This window comes from Chaetodon auriga, chromosome 22 (genome assembly GCF_051107435.1).
Source record: "Chaetodon auriga isolate fChaAug3 chromosome 22, fChaAug3.hap1, whole genome shotgun sequence".
Taxonomy (NCBI): domain Eukaryota; kingdom Metazoa; phylum Chordata; class Actinopteri; order Chaetodontiformes; family Chaetodontidae; genus Chaetodon; species Chaetodon auriga.
In genome coordinates, this window is record NC_135095.1 from 8,336,175 (window position 1) to 8,362,701 (window position 26,527).

A 26,527-nucleotide genomic window follows, 5' to 3' on the forward strand; every position below is an offset into this window, starting at 1 on the left:
CCCCCCATCCAGCCCTCTCAGTAATGTTTTTTTGTTGCTGAGGCCCAAAGTAGTGAAGTTGTATCATCTGTATTTACATGCATATATTGGGTTTTTGCTGCTTCTGATTAGAAGTGCAGGCCTGTTTCAGCTGTGATTGATTCACTGTCATTTATCTGGGTACAAGTATGCCACCATCCATGCCACCCAAAACTCAACTTGAATGGGTTTTACATGGAAAAGTACATTTATATAACAATAAAACGCTAACATAACAATTCTTGCCGGTATAAGAACGAGTATAGTAACTAACAAGTATTGTCAACCATAATGAAGTCACATCTTCCTCCTTGTCCCTGAATAAGTAAATGTTAGTGACATTTTACCAAAAAATGACACACGACTCAATTTATCATGTCACACAAAGCTCCTGCTGAGAGAAAATAATGTCAAATTCTGTTTTTCTTCTGGGATTTCTGTTGACGTTTCAAGATCATTTGTTGATCAAAGCGGGCTCGAACAAAACAAGGCTGGTAAAATGTAGTTTGACTAGAGGTATAGAACAGAGCCAAAGTGATTAGTCGATTAATGCATTTCTTTACTGATAGAAAATTATTTTGCAACTATTTGAAACATGAATTCATTGTTTCAGTCATTTTTTGAGCAAAAATGTCAAAAATTTATCAGCTGCAACTTCTCTGATGTGATAATTTGATGGGGCTTTTGCCTTATTTGGTAGTGAACTGAATACATTTGTGTTTTTGGACTTTTTCTTTTCTCTTTCTTTTTTTTTTTTTTTAGCTCTTTCTGACACTCTATAGACAAAATCGATAAGTTGAGAAGATAACCACCAAACAAATCAGTATTGATAATAATGGCTGATGATGAGAGAAGACTGTGAATGTGTGAAAGGATCAACTTTTATATATGCATGAGTTTTGAAATGTGTCACCTGATGCTCTTTTTCTTTATTTAGACTTAGAACTGAAGTGTCAGAGTTTCAGTTTTTCCCTCATTAGCTCTTCAGCTCAGCAGATGCTGACCGAAATACTTCAGACAGTCAGATGATGAGACTCTTTGGTCTTTCAGCTCCCATGTTCTGCTGGTGCATCACCAGCAATACGCCCTCATGTGGTAGCATGAAGGAAATGTCATTGCTCCAAAGCATCTGGCTAAAAATTCATGTCGGAGAGCTCAGCAAGTGCTGTGGTACATACAAGCAGTAATTTATCCAGCTCTACTTTTTGATTGAGAGAGGAACGGCTGTTGCAAGACTGTTTTCCCTTCCCTTCGCAAAGTTCGTGATTAATCAGTATGTGAGAATATTTTTCTCCAAGGTTTTGCACTCTTGTTAAACCCATGTACTCTTTGAAGCGCCCAGGTGCAATCAGATGGAAAAGCCAACAGGGACTAAAGGAATCTCTGCTGTTTCTTCCTCTTAAAGACGTTCCTCGCAAACATCACTGTTTGCTGTGGAACTTTAAAGAGAGCGAGAGAAGTACAATGGGAGGGAATTCCACAGGACCTTCAAAGGACGATGAGTTTTATAGGTCTGCTTCACAGGGCGGACAAAGGACAAAGTACATATTCTCTTTGCTTGTTGCTGACATTTTGGAGACAGAACATTGGGACATTCTGAGCTTGGACAAGGAGATAATACCGATAAGCTTTGGTCCAAAGTGAGATATCAATCGTGTGAACACAAGTGAGACCCTCTCTCAGAAAATGATTGAGGGCAGTTTTGTGGGAAATGAACCTTTTAATTTAAATTCCCTGTAGCTGCCAGCAAAGCAGTTTGAGAGATAGCAGTGATTTGGAGTACAACAGAATAAAATACCCATCATTGTTTGGCTGTCATAAGATTGGCCTGATTCGTATGCCCAGTGAGCCTGTGTGTAACTGTAGCTGCGGTCATATATACTCAGCACTGTAAAGAATGAGAAGCAGCTTTTCCACTAAATCGGACCATCTTGGCTGTTGAAACTTCGGTGCACGGTCTCAATCTACAGCTATTTCACAGGACAGTTCACAGATAATGTCCCTGGCTCGCGTTCAGCAGAGGCAGAACCCTTCATGTATATGTGTCTTCTCTGTGCCTCATACTCTGCTCTTCCCTCCCTCTCCGTCTCTCTTTCTGTCCAAATAATCCTCCTAAACCACAATTTCCAAAGCCAAGATAGCACTTAAGCAGCGTACACTCACTGTCCTGGCGCTGGCACAGTGATATCTGTTTCTTCTCATATTTTTGCGCAGAGGACGAGGTGAGCGTGGAGACTGGGGAAGTTTGCGTAGGAATTCTTCAGGACGTCAGATCAGGGATGACACTGGCTGTAAATCTAACATGACTTTTGTTTTATTTGCTAAATCTATTGGGACAGCTGTCTGTTTGACAGAGAAGGTTTTGATAGCATCATCCATACGGTGATGATGAGTGACAGGGCTGGAGAAAGGCAGTGACGCACAGGGGCCTCAAGCTGGAAGCAAGCCTAAAAAGATTAATAATGGCTCTTATGGCTCTGTGGGCCTTTGGACCTCTTGTCCTTTGAGCCCAGAATCCCCATGCGTTCCTGAGTGCTTGTCAAGGAAACAGTATTGGTGACCAGTAAACGTGATCATTCATTTTAAGTGACATCTTTCTGTGGAAGAGCAGGGCTCATAGGTGAAAGTGTTAAATATTAAGCAGCTGGAAGTGGAAGGGAGCACGCAGGCCCATCACCAGTTCATGAATTTTGGGGCAGGGAAAAAAAAACAACACAGAATAGTAGAATTTAATATTGTGTGTTTTAGCACTGGGTCAACACAGAGATGCCAGACTTAGAAATACTTAAGAAAGCACTTTGAACCTTTTTAGAGTATGTGGAGCATAGCAGCAGTTCAGGCGGAGCACTGACGTCATGCTTGTTTTAGCTGATTGGCATCAGCGGCTTCATTCATGCTCTCCATCACTGACTCATTCACAGCTGTTTGGCTACCAGCTGACTAATAACCATGTTCATGCAGGCGCACAGCATGGCCATTACAACCTGACTCTTTTTACTATTACTCTGCTTAGCTCATGCCGAATTGTAAGTGTGTAAAAGTCAGTTTTCTAATGTGTGTCTGACTAAACTGTGCATTTGTCCACACACAGTTAGTCTGTATGAAACCTGAATGTGCTTTTTAAAGGCGTTCACGCTGTTTACTTGGAATTTTGTTAGAAAAGACAGAACTGATTTTAACAAAGTGTTTTGAGGACAGAATTTATAGTAAAAATATTATAAACCTTAAATCATAAACTCTAAACAATTGCAAAAGTATCGTATTGGACTCGAAAAGCGTCTGTTTTTAATGTCCCTGAAAACCAATTTAGTGTTCAGACAGTAGTGACAAATGGATAGCACAAAGAATAACAATGAATAACAAATAAAATACCCAGCGCATCACTATCATCACTGTTACCAAGACCATCTCAGAAGATGAGAAACATGTGAAAACACTCCAGGACCAGCCCACTGTTGACAGTCACTGCATATTACATGGAAAATTACACAACATTTAAAGGACAATAGCTGACAAAACCAACAAAATGTGGTGAATGTTACAGCTGACTATAAAAAAAACAGTTATAAAAAAAAATTGCTTCCTCAAGCAAAATAATCCAAAGTGTTTTTACTGATGAAAGAAGCCAGTGAACGCCTCTTTGGTGTTAACCCTACACATATCAAGTTGGACAAAGTATCTAGAATATTGTGATCACAGTGTGCCTTAAAGCCTTGTAGACCTACTGCGTATGCAGCTTTAATGTTATGTTTAAGCTCCATGCAGCTCCAAAACCCGTTAAAAACACATCAGTGAGTCACACCTGCCTTTCCTGCATTGCCATGAGCGTGGGAACTGTTGTCAATCTCATGTTCACCAGCCAGATGCTGTAAACACTCACCAGCTCGTACTAATCCCCAGCAGAAAGCAGACCCCAACAAATACACCATTTAGGGCAGTGTATGCAGTGTTTGCTAAATTGTGCAGGCCCAGCTGTTTTAAATGTTAAACTATATATACATGTGACCCATTTTTACAGATATGCAAAAAAGTGATGTGCTCGGGGCTGAGACACAGACTGTATTGAGACATTGTTGGTTTTGATCTTTTCGTAGGATTTATTGACAATAAGAAAACTGCAGAATAGCACCAGCCTTAATCTTCAAATATTACATTTGAGTTTCAATACGACCAAAAGGCCTTAGTCCTGTATATCATGTGTGTCTCTGATCCGCTTAGACACCCTGATGGCTTTAATTTGTTTAGGTCAGACATGTGCATACGGACAATTTTGGCATGCAGCTACATGCAACTCAAATGGTTTTCAGGCCTTATAGTACAGGCTTTCTGTGAGAAGAGGAGAAGAGGAGAACCTCTCACAAATTGCTACAGAAAACGTGACAAATGTTTCTTCCTCATAAAAGTCTCCTTTATAAGCATTGAACATGACAACTGCCTCTCCGTACTTCCTTGTGACATACTCACTGTGCAGCTTGCAGATGTCCATGCATGTGGATCCAGGTGTCTGTGGGCTGCGCTGAACAAGTGTTAAACCATCCAGCTCGTACTGATGAACATGGCCTGTGACTCCTGAAAGGTCAAGTGTGTGGAGCGCCCAGATGGCATCTGCTAGCTCTGGCTTTTGTGGCTGTCGAAGCAGCAGGGAGGTGTCAAACAGCGCTGGAGGTTGACTTCTTAGCCCCTACTTGAACACTGATGCCAGGTCTGTGAAGCTTTTGCAAAAGCTGTGAGTTGCTCGAAAAGTAGTTGAGGATCCACCTGCACTACTTCACCATCAATATTTACTGAGAGTTTGCAGTCACAGTGGTTGTCTGATCCCTCTTCTTAAACGTGTACTCAGCATTAGTATGTCTGGCCAAGGTGGCGTTTCCACTGGCCTTTGCCTTATCAGCATTCACAGAAGGTCAAGACACTGTGCAAGCTTGGATTGGAGGTTTCTTGGAGATCAGAACTGTGAGCGTGTCCTTCATGTCACCCCTGTCAGCTCTTGCATGGCTTTGCTAACTTCAGCGCAAACTGTCATGGGGAGCAGCTCCATCATCCCTTGCCCTCTCGTGAGGGCATACTTCTCATCAGCACCTGCTTGATGCCGAGATCTATTGACAGGCCAGCCCACAGGCGATCACTTCTTCTGACCACATGGGATCCCTCTCCAAATCTCTGGTCGACATCTGGATGTTCCACCTGGAGCTCGCACACTCGCTGCACATAGATCTGAGCAGATTTCGTCAGGAGATTGTGCCCAGATGCTGCCATGAAAGGAAGCATTTCCGATACTTCCTCAAGGGGCAGAGACCCTGTAGACACCTGTAGCCAATTCTATACAGTAAGCGCTGCATTAAAAAGTAACTGAGTAACTCATATCCTGAGTATTTTTTCAGTACCACTACTTTTACTTGTAGTGGAGTATAATGCCTGTTATTGAGTACATATTTTTCAGTACTCTTTCTGAGGTTTTGAAAAAAAAAAAAAAAAAAAAAATTAACATTATACTTACATACATCTTGCAGTGTAAAATAATCTTGGTGACACTGTTGGACTTATGGGACAGAGTAAATTAAAGCCTGTCAGTTACAGCTCATAAGAATCAAAGGTTTCTGTAAGATTAAATGCATGTGGGTTATTTTTGACCCTCCTATGCAAACTTGCGGCGGAAATACAAAAACTACAATTTCTTAAAAAGTGTAAAAGTCTTTTGAGGAATACCTGAAATATGAATGATAAAAGCTTTTCATTGCAAAGATCCTGCAAAAAAAAGTGGATCATTTTGACCCACTTTTGCATCGAAGGGTTAAGCATTTGATTCTCTACTGCATCCAAACTCCCTTTCTCATTAAAAACTCGGCTTGTGTTTGATTGTGGACACCATTGAACCCTTTGTGTGGTCATCAGACAAGAAGCCATGCATAAATAAGAATTTTAACATGGGAAATAGGAAATTGTGGTCACTGATTTCAGTATTTTCCAATAATCTCCACCACTTTGATATGTTATAAATGAGATATTTCTGAGACTAGAACAGTTGAAAGCATTTCTGTCGCAATTTGTGTGGGGGTCATGTCGTGTAATGCCTGTACTATTACCGCAATGTCAGCGGCATTGTTTAGACTGTAATATGGCAAGACAAACACATGGTGCTTATATGTGTAATGGGGTAAAATGCATGCTGGAATGCACAAGAAATCTGAGTGTGGTTGGGGAAAATGAATGTCCCCCCTTGCACTTTGAAGATTACGGAGTGTTACCGATAAAAAACAAAACTACCCCGGGGGTGAACAGGCAGGAGAGTATTTATGACACAACTAAAAGAAACTACTTTGTAATCAAATCTAATTTACACTGTTCAGAGCATCCATGAAACCCGACAAAGCTGACAGGGGGAAATTGTTTCCATGTTGCAGAACAACAATTCCACTTTTGAGCAATTATTGTCTTTGAAGCATCTTGAACCTTTTTGAGAGCAGATGAAGGGAGGGCCATATTTTCAGCAATGCCACGAGGCACATAAATGTCTTCAGAAATGATTCCTTTTATGTAAACGGGATTTATGTTTTTGGTGTAGAAATACAGATTTGGAGTTGTAAACATGTTGCAGATGTGGAGAAAATGGACACACGGCATCACCAGAAGTGGCTTTGAAGTCAATGCCGTGAGCAGCTAACAAAGCCGAAAGGGGAAAAATGACAAAGTAAAGTAATACATAAGTTTAAGATTCATGTAGGAAAGAGGTTCACAGCACCTTCAGACAAGCTGGTTGAAAGTGCTGCTTATCAGTTATCCATGTGTAAGTTTTCATGGATTTTATTACAAAATGTGTTGTCTAAAGGGAGTTATAACTGGCCCCAGATCAGGATGCTCTATCTGTGTGGAATCCCAGCCTAAAATATATGTAGGTTTTGTTTTATGAGCTCCCAACAAGTGGAATTATAACCTGTACTGATGCATGGGAATGAAAACCTGCAGAGTGCTCAATAAGCTGCTTTGCTATTTTTTCCACTTTTTTTGGGGGGGGGGGGGGGATTTGCAGCCTTTTTCATCTCACTCTGTCACTCTTTGATGTTTGAGCCGTTACAGCTTCTGCCTTTGCACTGCTGTGACTGCAGAGGGAGACAAAGCACCAGAGAAGGTCTCAGTTCAGCTCAGACTCCTCTGCTTTGGGTCGGTCATGTTCGTTTTACACCAGCTTTTTTGTCTTTCATGGCATGAGAACAGCAGCTTTTGTGTGCTTGATCACAACAGACAGTAGCAGTACAGTACTAATACGCCAACAAAGGGTTTCATCATCACATTGCACCATCATCATTTAATATTAACTGACTAATGCATGTTCAATAGATTTCTTTCTTCTTTCTTTTTCCAGGTATTTCACATTCTTTGCATAAATATTGAGTGTTGATCCTGAGGTAGGTTTGACTTCACCGTGTGTCAGCTTTTCAGAGGCACAAGTGTATAAACTGAGTAATTCTGAGATCCTCAAGGGGGCTCTTTAGTCCTATTTTGCGAAGTACAGGAGGCTGTACAGCAGCCTGTAGTTCCCACCACCCCTTAGTGGTTCCACCATCTTGGTTCCTACCATCGAAATTTCAAATGTAACCGTCACGTTTGTTCGTGTAAACATGCACGTAATGTTTTTCTGTTAGGATCTCAACGCTTTTAGTGAACCTAAACTCAAACTGTAACCGTGTTGATTGTGGCTTTAAAAAGAGAAATTAAAAGAATGTCCCTACACTTTATTCCAGCATTAACTTGAGCTGCTATCAATTAGTTTGTGCTCTCTGAGGACAAGAAGAACATCACATGTGAAAAGGTCAACGTGTGTGCTTTCCCACTGACAGAATCTTCATTTACAGTGCTGTGACACACAGTAAGTGTCTTTATGCACAGATAGACACATGAGCCAGACGTAAGTCTTGATGCAGAGATTCAAAGTGTCCACTGCAACTGCAAGCAGACAATAGTGCATATTAGTAAGATTTACTTAAGTAAAAGTCGTGAGTCATGCACACGTAAATACATACAAAATGTTCATAACTTTGAATTGTGGTTGAAGAGCGTGTGGTGGTCATCAGACCCTTGATCCCCCTGTGTAATCCAGAGTTCAAACCCCATCTGCCGCATTCTGTGCCGGTATCTGAGTTGAAACTGCCAAAAACAAAAACGAAGTCGCTCCACATCCTGCTGCTTCAGGTCAGCTCGCAGCCAATGATTTTCATTTTCTTAGCTGTGCTTCTTTTAATACACTTTTTATTTTTCATCATGCATTACTTCTGGACAAAGGAAAATATGTTAAAAACATGTTACAAGCTGCTGTTTTACCCCTTTTTAACCCCTCTAGGTGAAGAAAAAATGTGTAGGAAAACCCCTTTTTTTCTGAGGGAAGCTTTGTTAATTATGGAGTTAATTGTATTTGTTCATGTACGTCACTAAAGATTGTTATTCCACTGCAGCTGGTATGATGCAGTGCAACTTGATTTGATCTGTTAGTAATTCATATGTGAAGAATTATTGCACTGGGGCTTTGGGAATCAAACATGTGCTACACTTCTGTAAGTTTCTATTCCCTTGAGAATACTTGGCCCTTAATGGGTTGGGCCTTACTGTCGAAACACACTAAAAATCGCTTCCACTCTCTTTCTCTTCCTCTCTCTCTCTCTCTCTCTCTCTCTCTCTCTCACTCACACACACACACAAACACACACACAAAGACACAAATTGATAAAACCACAATCTCTTAACCGGTTTTAGCAGGCTCTAATAGCTCAAATCAGAAGAAGTCAAGAAAAAAACCCCAAAAAGTAAGAGTCACATCATGTTTGTGCTGACCTTGCTGATTGAGTTTGCTCACAATCACACGGGTCAAGGCGGGGGTCAGGCCCATGGATCATTTAGTTTAATGGCTGTTTCCTGCCTGCTCAAATGTACTGTACGTGCCACATTGTAGGAAACGGTGAGATGCAACCATATTATTACAGGACATAATGCGGCAGGGAAAAATGGGTGGAAAAAAAAAGGTGAGGAGGAAAAGAAAAAACGACAAGCACCTATAGAAAGAGAGAAGAAGGGGGACAGAGAGACAGGGAGAGAATGATGAACAGCAAGATACTGAGAGCGAGAAGCAAAGAAAAAGGTAGTGACAAAGGCAGAGAGGGAGAGCTCTACTAATTTTGTGGCCTGTCTGTGTCACCAGCACCCTGTTGGGACGACAGATGTGCAGATGATGTCATGTAGAAAGGGGATAGGGCGGGAGGGTGGAGCGATCAGAACGCGGGAGGACAGTGGACAGGCGGAGCCTCGATCTGAGCGAGGGAAGGGGGAGAGAGGGAGCAGGGAGAGAGGGAGCAGGACTGTGGCAATCCTTCATTGCCCTGCAGTCACGCAATTATTCAGTTTTCATAAGATGTGACTCAGTATAGTTTAGAAAGTGAGAGCGTTTTCCAAAAAGAGCTACTTGTGCTCCTTCACAGCCCTCGTCGTCACTTGAAAGTGTTTGCATGAATGTGAACTGTACCAACTGAGAGGATGAAAAAACAAAACAAAACAAAAAAACGTCTGCATTTGCCGTGTCGTCATTTTGCACTGCAGAGGCAACAAATGTGCTGAACTGGTGGTTTTAGTTGCAGGACCTCTCACAATGTGCAGCCCCTCCAAACCACACAGGCCATTGGAGCTATAATTTACTTAGTGCAGTCATTGCTGAAGTTTACCCTCCCATCCCCTGACCGGCCACAGCATAAGAACCCAATTGTTCTCGTGGTCTGCAGTGACAATGGCTGTTTGTGGTCATCCAGCGAAAAAGAAAGTGAGAAAGAGAAAGGGAGAGAGTAGAGCCATACGATCCAGTAATTTGTACCGTTCCCTGCTAAAGATATAGTCAGGGTCAAGCTCAGAGTGGGGGGTCATGGTGACCGCTGAGCCCTGCTGGGATCGCCTCAAGGACACCATTTTCCCAACAGTCTGCCCCGTGTCCTGTGCTTTAACCCATCCAGCCCTTGCGCAGTTAGGACTCTGTGACCGACTTTAGCTTGCTTGCATTTCAGCAACAAGCTTCCCAGCCTCTTCTGCCCCCCACCTGCGCCCTTTCAGGCCAATTGTGCTGGCATGGCAGAGGGAGAAATTGAATGAATTAGGCAGTCGGATGTTGCCTAATGGTCGTACGGCACAAATGCAGCCATTCCTGGCATTGTTATGTGTTTGAGTGAGACTGAGAGGGATTGTGTTCTTCGGTCCGGCGCAGGAAAGCAGCTAATAAGTGAGACAACCTGTGGGAATTGGCCCAAACCAAAAGAGGACTGAGGCAGATTTTCCCCCCCTCTGTATAGCTTTACTTTTGGGGCCGGCTTGTAAACACTATTGATGTGTAATGAAGGACAACTGTCCAGCCATTGATTCATTGATTCAGCCATGGCCGAACACGTGGCAGCTCTGTATTGAAGAAAAAAAAAAAAAAAAAAAAGCCGAGGTAAACATCATGCTAAAAAAAAGAAAAAGAAAGTTCATGTCGTCACTTCATAAAATGCAGCGTACTCCTGAAGCGTGGCTCTGCCCATAATGAGGCCTGCGTGCACAATGCAGCATTTCAAGCAAGATAAGACGCTGATAACCGCACAGGCCTAGAATTACAGATGGCAGCTGGGGCTCATGGTTGTCCCTCTCTCTCATGGGGAAGTGGTTCTGACCTGAGCTTGAGGACACCCAAGGCCCTCTGGGTAATTATTGACCTGTTACCTGTGGCAACCAAGCCACAACATACTGCACAACCACTGGACTGCTGATAATAAAGCGATAACGCAGGTGCACATGCAGACAATTTTGCATGCACGTGTGCTCACGCTCTTGTTATCAGAGTCCTTAAAGATTCAATTAAATATAAGTTACACTCATCTGTTAGTGGCATGTGCTCTTCTCAGTAAGCTCCAGGAAAAGCTATTATCCTTCGCTCATTTTCATTACTTCCCTTAACGCGGTGTTGCAATAATAACATGCATGCTCAGCCAACCTGCACTGTATAAACAAAACTTTAATAAAAGATATGCAGCACATACCAATCACAAAGGACGGGATGCACAAAGAGAAGCTTTGAAGCAGCTTAGATGTGGATGATATAAGGGATCTGTCTTTCTTCTCTTGATGCTGACTCTGATGCTTCAGCTTAAGGTATCTGCTGAGTACCGATCTGATACCAGTGATCTTTTGTTCCCAGAATTAAAAGCTGTAAGTAAGTAAGTAAGTTATTATGAGAGTTGGATTTCTGTGGCACTAAAACCTGTGTCATTGTCAAAGAAGCTGTTTGATGTGGCTCAGACATGTCATGGCTGATGTCCGATCCGCTTAACAAAATGAGGATCTGGCCCAATACAGATGCGGTGTACGGGATCAGTTCACCCCTAGATGATACTGTACTGCATGTCCTTTATTTGGTGCATGTGCAGTAGCCAAATTGAACTGCTCACCGGTTGATTGAACTTCACACACTTGGAATACTTACCTTGAATCAGAATTAACTCAGAGGTGAAAAAAGTCACAATGGGCTCTTCTGATCAGAGGAGTGTGATCGATCCAAATCTGGAGTCTTTTCATGGCGCTAGGTGGGGCGTGGCACCGCACTGCAGCATGCTAGAGGGGAACAGGCCGGGGTACCGTCCAAGAAGAGGAAAGAGCAGCGAGAGGAGGGTAGATGGAGAGGGAGATGGGGGAGAGACAGCAGTTTGGCCCTCAACAAAGCCTCCTCCCACTTTTTCCACACCTCCCCTCGCCTCTTTTCCTCCTCCTCCGAAACTTGCTCCTTCCTCCTCTCCTATAGCTTTGGGTGCTCCATGCAGAATGGTCTGTGTCTGAGAGCAGTGGCCTGAAATAAAACTAAGAGGGGCCTTGAGAGGCCGAGAATGCTAGCTTTGTCTCGGCTGCCATCCACACTGTCTTGAGACATGGCAGGGATAGGGCTCAAGGAGAGTGTCTGATTGCAAATTAGCGGAGCCAAATGGAGCGCCCTGGCCACCTCCATGAGATTCAGCTCCCTTCTCTCCTCTCCTCTCCTCTCCTCTCCTCTCCTCACCTCCTCGGCCATGTTGCAGATTGACTTGACAGATTCAAATTATGGAAAAAAATCTCATCAAAGAAAGTTAACGGTGGAGTCAGTACTTGTCCCTCGTCAGTACTTTTTTCTCAATTGATGTGAGTGATTGGCTAGACAAGAGGAATGAAATGAAAGATTGATGAGTCTTGAGTGCTGAGGTCCATTTACGTGTAAAGTTTTGGATGATAAGTGCTTAATATCATATCTACAGTATGTCCATTCGTGGGACTAACATCTCTTAATGTCATACTTGAGGTGATTTATGACTTTACTGCTTTCCTTTACTGTATTTTTGTTCAAGTTTGACAGTTGCTGCTCAGGAATGTCAGTAACTGGGACAGTGCATAATTATTTCGACCAAAAAAAGCAACAAAGAACAAGAAAAATGTAACAATCTGTTGCCCAATTATGGTTCTTTTATGACTTATGCATATTAATTTACATATTTTTAAAAATGCATCTTCAGCATATAGGAAATTAAACACAATTGCATCAGTTAAATCCAAATAACAAATAGCTTTATTAGCAATCCTGTCTTACAATTAAATTATATAAAAAGGAAAAATATATATATTTATAGATCAAATCTACACATTTTAAAGTTGCATGAACTGCAAGTGTTAGCAGCATACATCTGTATGTTCCACAAAGTGTAATATATCACATATAATAATAACATATGGACCATTAAAAACACCAGTAGCAGGCTTGTATGTATATGTGTTTAGAACAAATACAGGCAGCTGCATAGAAAATATCTTTGTTCACTGATAAAAGTCATTATTAACTATTGTGCATGTTCGAAAAAGTCCAATTAGTTTTACATTGTTAGAAATACTTATTTTCCTCTATAAAAGTTTTGACAAATAGTGCTGCAATTAATGACATACTGGTGATACCATTACTCTTAATTGAAACATTTGTTAGGAATCAGCTAAAATAAAAAAAAGCAGTGAACCACTCAGTAATATAAAATGTTCACACAGCTTCCATTTAAAAAGCAGTCTTTGGAGCCAGTGATCCACCCAGTTTTTAATACTTGTTAATGCTGATCTTTAATTTACTTCGATAAACTGTACAAATATTTGGACATGAAAATGTGTGTGTGTGTGTGCACGTGTCACATCAGGTGAATTTCCTTAGTATGAACTTGTGTCACCTTCTAATCCCTGTAAGATATAGCCTACAAGCTCAGGGCAGGAACACACACACACACACACACTCACACACACACACACATTTAATCCCATAGTATCTCTCTGTGCTGATGGATATAGGTGTACTGTACACAGAGGATGGTCACTGAGTGCAGCTGTAATATCGCCTATCAATACAGATTTACCTCCACTCAATACACTCGTCTCTGCTGTTCAGGTTCACAGTGGGACTGACGGTGTTTCGACTCGTGTCCACAGATCCCCCTCAAAAAATCATACAACACACAAACAGTGACTTGAGCATGAGCAGTGCCATATAGAAGCCTGTGTCCAACTGAACAGCAAAGCTTTGCCTTTTTAGTACATTATTAATTTGGAATGAAGTATTTCTGTTTCTTTCACATGTTGTAATTACAGATCACAATCTCATCATGTTTTTATTTGATGCTTTTGATTTAAAACCTTTTCTGCAAACCAATTTTATTTAAAGGGATAATCACTTTTCTTAATAGATTGAACTAAAATTCACCACAAGGGGATTTTAATATTTTTTTCATTTAATAATTGACTTTTGGTTACTTATTTACTAATTTACATCACATTAGTGAAGGAGTGTGTTCTTAAACATTCCAGGGGAGCCCATATTAAAAGTTAATTTTTATCCAGTCCTTTAAAAGGTATTAAGGCTAAATCTGAGAACTGATGCACTTTATTTAATATGCACTTTAATTTCTGTCTCTACATTTTTAAATAGTGACTGCAGGGGTCTATCCTCACCAGAAATGGAGGACAGTATTTCATTTCCTCTCTCTACATTATCAGTTTATTGTGTGATGTCTTTATTCTGCTGAAAAGCTGATTTTTATAAAGTGGATAATATCTATTTATCTATTTGTGTCTGTGTTTGCTATGTAGTATCTTTAAAAGTAAAAATATTTTAGAGACACCACACACACAAAAAACATAAAGGTTAGAACAAGTAGATGGAGAATAATTTGCTCTTTTCTGTTCCACTAATATTCTCAATCCATTACAGGCAAACTGCAAATGAGTCTATTTTTGTCCACTGTTCCCCAACACACGCAAAATATTGTTCACTTGAGGTCCAAGATGTTCCATTAAATATGTTTTATTCTGATCTTCTTAAATTCAGCCTAAGATGTACCTTTAAATGTCCCCACGCTGCCAGGTTTTGATGTCTGGGGTCATGTTTTAATAACGTCTTGCATGGCAGATTTGGTCCTTCAGCGACTCCGCCTTGCCTCATCACCTCATCTGATTAATCAATGAAGTGTCTGTGAGGCAAATCGGGAAACTCAACAAGTCTGGGCTTGTCCTCAAGTCACCTGTGGTGCTTAAACTAGGCCTTGATTAAGGTACAGAGGGGGCCGCAACTGAATCGAGCTCATTAACGCAGGCCAACAGGTGTGAGAGACGCTGCATTAAATCACGTGAGTGTTTATTAGCTAGCATGAACAGTTAGCAGCTAGCAATGGAGCTAAAACCTGTTGCTAGCATATCAAATTAACTTACCTGTCTGTAAATGTGTTTTGCCGGTGTCTTTTAGCATTGTTGCAAGGTGATACAGCCATATTTAGGGTGTTAAGTCTCGTTTTGTTGGTGCTAATTTTCTTTAAGACGACGTTTGCGACTATGAAATACATATTTTAATATGAAAAAGGCTTTCTAGCTAAACTCTGTGGCTAGCTGCTGTTTAAACAGGTGGGAGGGTGACACAAACGAAAAAAAGGTATTTGTTTTCTAAAATAATCCAAAAGTAAGTTGAAGAGAGTGTAAGAAGCTAAAATTCTGACTTATTATTGACCTTGGCTCTCTTAATTTAATTTTTAATCTCTTAAAACAGCAGTATGGGCCTATTATTCCTTTAATAGCACCATGTGGTAATGAACTGTAGTTTATAATTTCACGGCGGTAGCTTTGGTTATTTTCAGCCCAAAGTAAAGCGAAAGACAGAATAAAAATGTCTTTTTCTCCCCCATAAGGCTGACATCAGGTAAGTTCACAAAAGCAAATAGTGCTTTTTAGATCCGCGGAGGGGGCCGGAGGGTGGGGGGGGAGGAGGCGGGTGAGGCAGCCCTTAATAATCATCTCAACACAAGCCGAGTTTTTGCAGATATTTCAATGTGATGTGCCTTTTCTTTTTCTTTTTTTTCTCCCTTTAGGACACATTAAATAAGCAGCGCGATAGTGCAGGCTGCTGCACACCCAGGCTGGTTGTGTAACGGGGCTTCACCTCAGCTGAACTTGACGCATCTGGTTCATCGGCGGCGCAGGACGCGCGGCGCAGTCTGCAGCCCGTGTGTCCCCGCTGAACCGAGCTGCGCGGCCGCGGAGAGAGACGCAGGGACCGGGACTCTTTCGTGGCCCGGTAGCCGCTCACGGAGACCGTCTCTCAAAACACCCAAACGAGACGACTTTTTCAACAAATACTGTCGCCTTGTGCCTTTTTTTTTAATTTTTTTATTTTCTGCTCTTCCTGGGTCCAGACGCATATAAGAGGAGCCACTGTCTAGCAATTATAAAGCTCGTGGACAGAGGAGATGGACACACCGGAGGAAGAGACCATCCGACTTGAACTTGAGACCTGTCGGTGCGTAGTCTTAAATCTACCCTTTTGTCTTTGTAAGACGAATTTTTTTAGAGGTTTGCGTAAAGTGCGTAAAAATGACAACGAGGCTTGTCGCCGTTGTTATTTGTAAACGTGCTTTTTGAAGCGTAAGCATGTCGCGATGTGTTTGCCCCAGACTGGGTCAGGGGATATTGACACTGTTATGACTGAACCGGTCCACGGTCCTCGGGGGGGAAGTTTCCAGGGTGCGAAAAACAAGCGCTTTCCGAATAACCTCCTAACAGCTTAACATAATCGTCTGTAAATTTGAGAACAAGTCCCAAACATCTCCCAGCCTTTGCACGGAGATGAAATGGTTGCCAGACTGTAAATTCTCCCTTCGCAATACAAGAAAAGAGGTCGCCTTTTCGTGCCCTAGTTTCCCCTTCGCGGAGAGGCATAATCTTTCCCTTTGTTGTCCCCGATGCAAACAAAGATAGGCAGCCGGGCAGATCGCGTCAGTCCATCGGAGGACATCAGCGCTCTCCAAGTGGCCAATTTATAGGATTTCAGCAAAAATGTGCATTTAATTAGAAAAGCGGCGTCCCCCGAGCTGTTCACCCCGAGATAATCAGTGTATGTAAGGCACGAGGACATATGGCAGAGCTGTGCGGTTTCCCCTGATGTGTCACTGTGGTTTCCCTCAGAAGTTTTTGATGAAATTAATTCATTGAAATGTGAGAGGAGCTAACTCAGCAGTTGCTGAATGTATTTTTAATGGTTAAAAGGCCCGCGTGGGCTTCCAGTGTGTCCCTCAGGTGTGCAGTGAGTGTCTTTGAAAGCCTAAAATATGTCCAGTTTAACTTCAGCCTGCTTGCAGAAATCAAGGGATGATCGTATTTGCTTGGAGTTACATGTGAGCGTGTGCCTGGACAGTCAACAGGAGCTGCACAGTGATCAGGAGGGACATTTTGCAGTAAAGAGCAGAACAAATTAGGCGTTTTTAGCTTCATGTGGAGTTCATCTTTTAGCCTGAATGTTTTCTTCTCGTGGCTATAGATTATGAATTGATAAAACTGCCCATTTTCCTCAATAATAATCAATTTGAGCTGTCATCTCTGTCTGGGCAACAAAAGGAAAATGCAACAGTGCCTTTGAGATCGTGGACAGAGTACTGCTTTGCAGTAGAATCACGTTATTTTTTTACTCTGTGTGAAAATGCAGGATTTAAACCGTGCGCGTCCGCGTCACCATGTTGTTTGTGAGACTCAGTGTCTCTTCTTGCTGTAGTTGTGTCAGATCGTGCCACAGATATCCTTCAGGGCGAAGACGCCACCTTACGCTGAAGTCAAAGTGGCTCACACATGCCACTCTATATCACTTTATCTTAAAGGGTTGTTCGTCGTTTCCGATCATCTGTGGCGTCGCGCACACCTGGCCATGTATTTTGCCGTGTGTGTGTGTGTGTTCTCAAAGCTTCGTCTGCAGACTGGCCAACCGGCCGGGTAAGACTCTGCTCATACTGGAGTGTCAGTCGAAATTGCAACGTAGCAGCGTTTCCCGAGAAAAGATCTGTGTTGGCTGACAGTACCGTGGTGTTGTGCTCTTCCACACACCCCCCCCTCACCGACATGTCTCCTTTCCTCTGTCTCTTTCACTGGAAAGAGGAACAGAACTGTCAGAAACCGCAAAGAGAACAGGGTCACAGCGACCTTTGGCCGCAGCCCTCGGTCACAAACACACTCTTATGAGATGCATTAATGCTCAGATGTTGCATGTTTATAAAGCGCTGTCGCTGCTATAAACAGGAAAACGCCGATTGTGCTTTTGAGAAAATGGAGCAGAAACACAGGTAGCCCTCAGACAATGGACTGGGGCTCATTTCTCCACTGTGAGTCAGTGGGACAGGAGAAAGCACATGGCTGCGGAGTGAAAATTGGCGTGATTATCATCTGATTTACCGTGCCACCCTGTAGCTCAGAGCCCCGTTGTGGGCCATGCTGGCAGTGGCCATTATGGAGAGGAGAAGAGGCTCGGATTCACCCAAATTTTCTCTCATTTGCTTTCAGAACAGCTTCATCCTCCCTCCCACTCTCCCTCGCGCTCTCTCATATCTCACGCAATTGATTGAAACCCTAAACGGCAAGATCAGGCCGTGCGCAATCCAGCCTTTCTATGAATAGTTGATTGGATGCGATGGTGATGTGGTGTGTTGTTTCTTTAAGGCCGTTTCAGGTCAGAGGGCGGGAGGCGGTGGGGTTGGCGAGGGAGGCGGGGGGGGATTTTTGGTGTGCACGGCTGATACAGCAATGTGGCGCGTTGTGCTGTCCCATCCTGTCCTGAGCTGTGTTGCAGAGGCGCACACAGACTCCTGTCACTCCCTAATCAGGTCATCTGGCATTTTGAGAATGCGTGCACGTATTGCTTTAGCTCCTGCCTGTGAGGGGACTTAAGAGGTGTTTTTCTTAGCCTTTTTTAAATACACAGCATTTATTTCATTGTGTGTGTCTGAGCCACCTTGTCATGTTCTAATCTGCACAGATGGATGGTGTATTAACAGTAGGAGCAGTGGGCGTCTGTCACCGATTATTTCAGGTTTTTTTTTTTTTTGGTATTAATAATGTGGCAAGGCACGAGCCGACACTTAAGTGTGTAGCTACAGTAGTGTGCATATCCGAGTGCGGCAAACGCTTGTGCGCGCGCATGTTTGTTGTTCCGGCAGGCCATAGCTGTCCCCACCAAACACTTCATGTTTTAAATCTCTGCGCATCTCAGTGCAGGGCATTTAAGTGCTTGACCTAATTTCTCTGGCAGTGAAGAATCCACTAGTGAAGGCCTTCCTCTGTGTGTCTGTGTGTGTGTGCGTATGTGCGCACGCGCGTGTTGCTCTGGGTGTTTCCTCCTTGCCTTTCTAACAGGAAGCTGATGTGGAGTTCAACTGAGGACAAGGAAAAGGCCTTTTCTTTCCACTGTGAATCATTTGAGAGAGAGAGAGAGAGAAAAAAATGAAAAAAAAGAGAGAGGGGAGAAAAAAAAAAAAGAGAGACCAGGCCGCTGCATTGATTCAACCCTCTGCAATCTGGCCTGCTTCTCTCTCTCTCTCTCCCTCTCTCTCTCTCTCTCTCTTCATTCTCTATACCTTTATTGTCTATTCCAGCTTCTTTTTCTCACTCTTTTGTTTTGTTCCTAGTTCGATTGATGTCGGATAGACAGCAGCGTTCTGGAGGGAATCTGCGGGTTTATGGAGAGTTCACGAGTCCTGTGAGAAGATGGGGAGGGGGCGGGGGGGGGGGGGGGGGGAGGCAGGGGAAAGGAGAGACGAAAAGCAAATGAAGCAGGGCTCTGTGGGGAGCAGTGCAGGTTCTTCCGGTTCAGTCTTAACATACCCACAGCAGAAAGAGGCTGCCCGTGTGATGTACTTAAGAGGCAAAGAAAACCATAAAACACCTACACAAACTGTACCACTGGCTTTATTAAGGCCAGTGTTAAGGCGCTTTGAAGGATTCTCATTCCCTTTGTATTCCTTAAAACTGGGATTGTATGCAAAGAACAACCGCTAAAAATAACTGATAAACCCTCCTGGGTGAGAGATAAATGGCTAAAATATTTGAATAGGTTTCCTGTTGCAGCCACAACACAAAGAACCAGGATGATTGAAAGCTGGTTGTGTTTATATATATATATGTATCGAATTACTGACATCTCAAACTCCAATCATTCTTTGGTCATAGACGTGACATGGATTAATTCGGTTTGAAGGTCACAGAGTTTGAATTTTGTTCTCAGACGCTTTTCATGTTGGGTGACACTTGTTCCAAGACTCAAATACAGGCCAAAGCAAATGTTAGAAATGTTGAAACAGCGTGACCTAAACCCTAATTGTACATAATCTCATTTTCAAGGTTTGTACATATTGCAGTAAAAGGGGATTTTTAGGAATTAAATAGGACCAGATATTCTGACTAAAACCACCTACTCAGCCTCTTCATGTGTTTGCAGAATCTTTAACTGTTTGATTTGTGTGTCTACAAGATTGAACCGGAGGGACACACAGCCGCCGCAGCACGACACAAATGCTCACGAACGCACGATCGGCAAAGAACGGTTTTTAATGAACGCGGCTGTTCATGGAGAAATGCAGTGGCCTTTTCTTTGCCTTTACTTGTATGTATGCAGAATGTCGTATCAATATAGCAGAGGGGGCGAATTTGCTCGGAGAACATGTCCACTTTAGCCGCCGGCTTTGCCCGCAGACCTCCAGCAGCGTCAGGGCTGAGGTTGTCACTGCCCTTCCTGAAGGGCAGAAAATGAATCGGTGAACTGTTTTATTATTGTGCCATGTGAACTGACGCATGTTTGCTGTTGAATGGCTGCTTTTTTTTGCATCCCAGTTGTGTCAAAAACAAAAATATTGCCGTCAAACTCGTCATACATTTCCTCTATTAGAATAGTAATAGCGTTTACCTCGATTCAGCTCATCGTTGTACTTAAAGTGATAATTACTAACAAAACTTAAGGTTAAAAAGAAGAATGAATAAATTCCAGCTGCTGCTCGGCACAACAACGCTGACATTTAGCAGCAGAAATGTTCCAGTTAGAATGTCCCGTGCTCTGCTTGTGTTGGCACTCTGTGGGGGAACGACACGCAACGAAACTGCGCACGACACGTCCTAATCAATCACTGATCTCGATAAATATTCACAGGGCGGGTTGAAAACAACGGAGCAGTGGCGCTCCACACTTCTCATTTGTGATTTGAGTCTTTCTCTGCATCCTTGTGTTTTTGGTGCAGGGCAAGTGAGGGCACAGGCGGACGCGGAGCCACGAGGCCTCGGATGCTGCAGCGCAGGTGAGCACATGGTCATGCTAACACACAAACAAACACTTTACGTGCGTACAAAGACGTATGTACGGTATGTACAACTCCAGCTGAGGTCATTATGGTCACGCTCTTACTGAGGATCCATACCTGAAAGGCAGAAGGATCAGAGCTACTCAGTATGCAAGCTTTTCCCTCCAAAATGTAGCAGATGTACACATTTTTGATATAAATACCATGTTAGGTTAAGTGCATCAGTTTAACCCATTTGGTTTTATGCTTCTCTCTCTCAGCCAGACATCTCTCAATAAACAGATTGTAAATCTTAAAGAGACTAACTTGGTCAAATGAAATTGGAAGAATAAAGTGGAAATTGAAACCTGATCCCGAAAATCAGCGTTTCTTAATATCTCTAGAGTTTTGAAACAGAATGCGCTCCAAATTGAACACACACTCTGAGGATCGCTCCTCAGGTCTTGTGAAACCGAGCGAGAGCAAGACAGAAAATAAGACGATTAACGCTCAAACCGACAGCCTGTGCGTGATGCTTCAGTACAGACGAGTGTATCTTTAATAGACCATAATAGCAGAATCAGGTTTGTGCGATGAGCCGCAGTTTTGTCCAGCAACACCGTCAGCACTCTGATTTTCCCAGTGAAGGAGGAAGATGCCTGCCTTTAGGTTCGGAACGTAGTAATTATGTAGGAGAGTTCGGGGGATTTGATCACGGCGGATTTTGTGTAAGAAGACTCTCTGGGATGAAATAAAATTGCTGCGTAATAATTTGTGATCTTTATTTTCTTCCATGATTTGATCCGAACATCACGATATCTTTGACTTCCTCGTAAATCACAACATTATGCTGTAGTCATGGAGTTGATGCCATTTGAAATTGTGCTTTTGAGTGAATTATGCAGTGAATGAGGACAGATTTATGACTCGTGTAGAGCAAAGTTTGTCACAACGGTGCATGGACTCTGAAGGTGACTGACCGAATAGCATTTTTGAGAAAAACACTTGTAACTGGTGTGTTCCTGCTTGCAAGGAGTTCATCATGTTTGTTTTAACTCGCATTGACAACCACATGGGAGGAGTTTATTGGTGCAGTATAATTCCAGTAGTGTAAGATCAATACCAGGCACAGAGTTCACTGAAGCTGCTCGAAACTTGATGTTCCTCTTAATCTCAAGCGTTTCGTAGGTGGAAAAATCCCCTCCTCCACACAAGAAGTTGTTACAAACATACAGTAATTCTGTATGTGAGGCTTCACTGAAGCCACAGTATTTACTGCTGGATGCTTTAATGCTAAAAAGTGTCTTTTTATGGCCCCAGCATTACACAAAATGGACAACTTTTACATGTCTCTAGCATGAATTTATACCATTTCCCCATGATTAAGCATGACATTTAGTTTATTTAGAAACATTAGGAACTTGGCTGTAATGTGAAATAATGTGGGTTTGAACAATGTGTGGCAGCAGGATATGCTTTGGACAGATGGAGAGGGACAGAAGAGTTTTTAAAATTTCTATTTTTTTGTGGAAGCTCAGCCAGATCATTTCCCTGTGATGTTAAGGGCCTGAGATTTGACTCATGGCCCTCAGCGCACTTTAGCCCTTCTGTCGTGTCCAGTGGGAAAGACGTTAAAAGGTATTCAGATCCTTTGCTGAAGAGTACCACCACAATTTAAAACCTATCTGTTGAAATTGTCCATGCTATTTTTTTCTTTCTTTTCTTTTCTTTTTTTTTTTTTAGAAAAGGTAAAGAGAAATCAGCAGTGAAATATTCCAAAAATTCAAAAATGAAGTACTTATTCTGAATAATAGTCCAGTTGGTTAAATAATGGATTTGTAAATTATTGATTAAAGCAGAATTTTAAGACTAGAAAAGCACTCTTTAACTTCAGTCCATTAATATTGTAGCTGATCCAGGTGGCTCTGGACTTAATGACTTGCAGTGTTTGATAGTTCAAAGTTTAGGAATTATACGTGCATCATGTAAGCAATATTTTTTACATATAAACCCTCAAGTGTCAAAGTAACTTGTAACCTTGGGCAGACAGATAAATGTGGAGGAGTTAAAAGTACAAAAAGTATTTTAAAGGAGTAATAGCTATAGAAATAGCTTCAGTACTTGTACAGAAGAACTAAATGCATTTCAGTTTTTTTTTTGTGTGTATCTACGTGATAGTTACTAGCAAATAAAGTGAAATTTTAGTATAGAACTATACTTCTCTAACCCTGATGCACTCTTCCTCTTGTTCTTTACGGTAAAATGCTCGGGCTGCTAGGACGAGCTGTGTGATTTCAGACTGGTCCGTCACCTCTCCGTCTCTCTCTGGTGTGCCTCTTCCCTCTCCACTTCCTCGGCCTTTCTCCCTGCAGAGTTTTAGCTCATGTGTGACCTCTGCAGGTGTCACTCCACATACAGCACGGCCAGCAGAGCCACTGCAGGATGTGGGGTCAGCTTACTTTTCTTGCAAAGCCTTCAGCTGGGTGGGGAATTAATGCAGTACTAACTTATCTCAGCTTAATAATTACAATTAAATCTGTTTCAAGTTGCCACAAATTTAAAAGAAAAAAGCAGAATTGGGATTTTTTTTCATAATTTTTAGTATGAAAGAAGCTCTTTGTGTTGTGTTTTGTAACAGTTTTAAAAAATGTTTTGTAAAAGTTTTGTAACATGATGCTTTTATGAAAAAACAGGAATATGTAAGTGGATTTTTTATGGGCAGTTTATGCTTTGGCCAGAATGGTTTATAGGCTCAGTAAAATGAGGAAGGGGCATGATGGAGAATTGCAGGAGCACAGGTTGCTGTGGGGCAGGTGGGCGTGTTTTCATCTGCCCATTGGACAACTGATGGTGGCACCTAAGAGTAAGAAACAAGGTGAATTGAGGTCACCCTTCAGTTTTTGTGGAGACCATTCAGGTGAAAAAAATGTAGCAACACTTTGGCTGAGCGAAGCTTGGGCAGAGGAATGAAATGAGCAGTTTCAGGAAAACAGTGTACAACCGCAAGAATGACTGTGTGACCATCAGAGGGAGGCAGGCCAGTGACAAAGTCCTGGGAGATGAGCAACAGGCAGCAGTTAGATGAGCAACTGGGGAGGTTGCAATAAACTCCTGAGTGTCCTGCTCCATCAAGGAGCACCCGCAACATTGGCATAGGTGAGCCAGTCTGCGTCCAACCACAGGATGACAGGCCAGGCCAGAGGGGAGTGCCCCCCACTGGAGGACCGGCAAGCCGAGGTGAACTGGGAATAAAAGGCGATCAGCAGAACCACTGGGAGCTGTTCAGTGAGTAGCTGCTTTACCTAATGTTTGATTCCTCAGGAGACTACTCCCATCATACAGGAGGTGGGGGAAGATCTCCACAGGCTCAGCAGAAGTGTCCGTGAACTTGAACTCGCAGGGCAGGGTGTCGAGCTTCACATTGTTAGATCCTGGCCAGTCGCAAGGTGTGAAGTTGAATCAGTCAAAAAAACAGAGTAAACCTGGCCTCGTGAGAATTCACATGCTTAACCGTGTGGATGTATTCCAGGTTCTTGTGGTCAGTCTAGACCGTGAACGGCTCCCTTCTAGTGCAAGCTAGACAGTTCACAACCGTAGTTCTCTACGTGAGAATGCTTTGAAAGGGAAGAACGAGAAGGAGCAAAGCTTCTGGTCTCGGACAAAGGCCAGAAGCATGAGGCGTCGAGAAGGGTGAGGAAGGGAGCTGTGATGAGATGATGCTTTAACTCCCTGAAGGCCACATGAAGGGGGCAATCTGGAAGATGAGGGCATTAAGAGGGGGCTGCCACAGAACTGTAGTTCTGGATGAAGCAGCAGTAGAAACTGGCAAATGCCAGGGAGTGCTACAACTGCTTGCGAGAGGAAAGGAACGGCCAGTCCATCTGGATGCTGCCTGCAGTGACGATTAACCCCAAGGAAAAGATCAGGATGTCATCCAAATATACAAAAAACAGATTTGTTCAGCATGTCCCAGAGCAAATCATTTACGAGGGCTTGGAAAACTGCAGGCGCATGGGCTAGACCAAAAAACATCACCAGATTTTCATAGTGGACACACTCTTCTTCCCTGAAGTGCACAAAGTGATAAGCATTCCTGAGGTTTAACATGCAGCAAACTAGAGATGCACTGATTGCAGTTTTCTGGCTAATACGGTTTTCGGATTTCAGAAGTCTGACCTGCCGTGCCCCATTTCTGCCGATTCTGATTTCTCTCTTTTTTGGAATTAAAATTGACAGCATACAAAAAATACCTTTTTTTTTTAATGTAGATTCAGTTGTATGTATAATAAAACATTGACTATTAAGTAACATTTTCTCCAAAATGGCACCAGGTTGCAGGACCTACTCTCAGTCTCACTCTTAGAAATCTCAAAGTGCTCCAGATTGTCGGGCAGAGTGTTTTGTACAAATAAAATCCAACTCAAAATAAATTGCAGTATCCCATTTTATCTAACATTTTTTTACTTTCCCAAAACAGGCACGACAGAGCAAACGTCCCAGTCTCTGCTCTGCAGTGTGTGTGTGTGTGTGTGTGTGTGTGTGTGTGTGTGGGGAGTGGATGGGCAAAGCCCCACCCTCGGTGAAACACACAGACAGGCTGCAGAGGAGAGAAAGCTTTCAGAAAACACAACCGTAAATGACATTAAAACGCAGTTAAGACAGTCACATTGAACGGAAATATAATAAGGTAAAAAAATAAATATTCATTTCTTTCAGGGGGCTGGAGGTGCGATTTGGGGGGAGGGCTGCATGTATGTAAAATTGACCAGCACAGAATCAGATCTGACACTGATAGGCCACTCGCTGGTCATGGCCGATTATACTGAAAACTGGCTCATTCTGGTCAGCAGCCAATCGATCGGTGCATCTCTACAAAAAACAGAGGCCCCTTGAAGCAGAGGGGAGAGGTTACCTATTTTTTGATTTCCTGTTTTTGAGACCCTGGTACTTGATGCAGGGACTTGGAATTTGTCCTTTTTTGTGCACGAAGAAGCAGCCGCTGCTGGTGACGGCTGGGTGGAGGCCTGCCCGGGAGGAGGTTGATGGCACGATGGCAGGGACGATGGCAGAGAGGTGGCTTGAGCTTTATTAAAGACCACTTTCAAATCCAGATATATGGTGGCAGAGATAAGCAGAGGAATCAGTGGGAGTAGGAGACAGGGCAGATCCAAGATACACAGCACCACAGTGTCAGCTCCAGCCCAGAATAGCTCCCTGAGACCAGTCAGTGTGTGGATTATGTCTGACGAGCCATGGAAACCCCAGAATGACAGGCAGCTGAAGTGCGTCTCTCAGGTGAAAGGTGAGTGCTTCATGATGATTACCTGACATGCCCAGGTGGACGGGGATAGTTTGGCGAGTCATTGAGCAGAGGAGGTGTCCATCAAGGGCACTAGCTTCCATGGATTTGGCAAGGGGCTCCTGGCCAATGCCCAGTTGAGCGGCGAACACGCTGCCCATAACGCACAAACTCCGGCAGGCATGGCAGATGACTGCAGCGCCAAGGCAGGAGCACGCTACACGATCTGATGGGGAATGAATGGAAGAGGGCTGGTCAATATGAGGGTTGATAGGAAAAGTGGGAGCAGGTATGCAGGTGGGCGGGGTGCGTCAGGTGATGAGGAATGGTGGGACCACAGGGGCCACTGTCGCAGGTGGGAGTGGATGTGAAACAAGAGTTAGAAAGTAGTCGGAGAAAAAAGTAGACAAGGAAAATGTGAGACTATGTGACTCATGGAAGTCAGTACTTTAGTAATTTCATACTGAATATCTCCAGTATTGTCTAAAATCCAAAAGTTTCTTTTCTTTTTCATGACATTTACTGATCAGGTGAATCCAGACAGAAACCATTATGCCACTTACAAAGGAAACGATTTAGA

General features: G+C 43.0%; 1 long non-coding RNA gene across 1 annotated transcript in view; it reads left to right on the plus strand.

Annotated features, from left to right (window-relative positions):
- The first annotated feature begins 14,520 nt into the window (after positions 1–14,520).
- Positions 14,521–26,527, plus strand: part of LOC143314699 (uncharacterized) — a 33,379-nt gene continuing 21,372 nt past the window's right edge. Inside the window, exons 1-3 of the long non-coding RNA XR_013075818.1 lie at positions 14,521–14,699; positions 15,432–15,859; positions 20,610–20,666. This is a non-coding gene — a long non-coding RNA (uncharacterized LOC143314699). The remainder of the gene's footprint in view (positions 14,700–15,431; positions 15,860–20,609; positions 20,667–26,527) is intronic.